This window comes from Nannospalax galili, unplaced genomic scaffold (assembly GCF_000622305.1).
Source record: "Nannospalax galili isolate Female #2095 unplaced genomic scaffold, S.galili_v1.0 scaffold30, whole genome shotgun sequence".
Classification (NCBI taxonomy): domain Eukaryota; kingdom Metazoa; phylum Chordata; class Mammalia; order Rodentia; family Spalacidae; genus Nannospalax; species Nannospalax galili.
Genome location: NW_008329127.1, coordinates 1,711,197 through 1,711,836, shown reverse-complemented (window position 1 = coordinate 1,711,836; position 640 = coordinate 1,711,197).

Genomic DNA, 640 nt, shown 5'->3' with positions numbered 1-640 from the left:
AAATAAGAAAAGAGCATTTGGAGGAAGTCTAATATCAGGTAACTGAGTTCCCAGGAAATCATCCGTATCTAGTCTCTCTTCAGGTAGGCCTAATGACCTGAGTAGGTACAAAGCAGTTCCTCTATGAGGAAAGAACAGGAATGAAGACAGCAATGAAGACAAGAACTAAAGCAGAATAGCCAAGGACACCGCATGCTTTAACACAGCCATTCTCCAGGAAGCATTCTTCCTTTGAAGTCTTCTCAGCCTCGACCCACGGAGAGTTCCTCAGCGGGCTCCACTGGAGGTGGCGTGGCAATTATTTAGGGCTTTCACCTTCTTAGACATTTTCCTTTGCTTCTTTCTGATGGTTTCTAAATGACAGCCATAAGTGGAAGCAAGGCCATGAGATCTTTGGCCCCATACAGGCTTTGCCTGAATGATGTGACAGTGTCTTCCCTCATCCACTTGAGGCCCTTAATTCACTGCCATGTCACTGAGCTCATTCCTCGTAACTGGCACATTAGCAACTTACTCAAATAACTTTTCTTCCAAAGGCAGAGACAACAGCCAAGCCGAATCAGCATACCCTTGCCTAGTGTGGACAGCCACCACTATTTATGACTGGGTATGCGTGGTGTTTAGCCTGACACTGCCACAG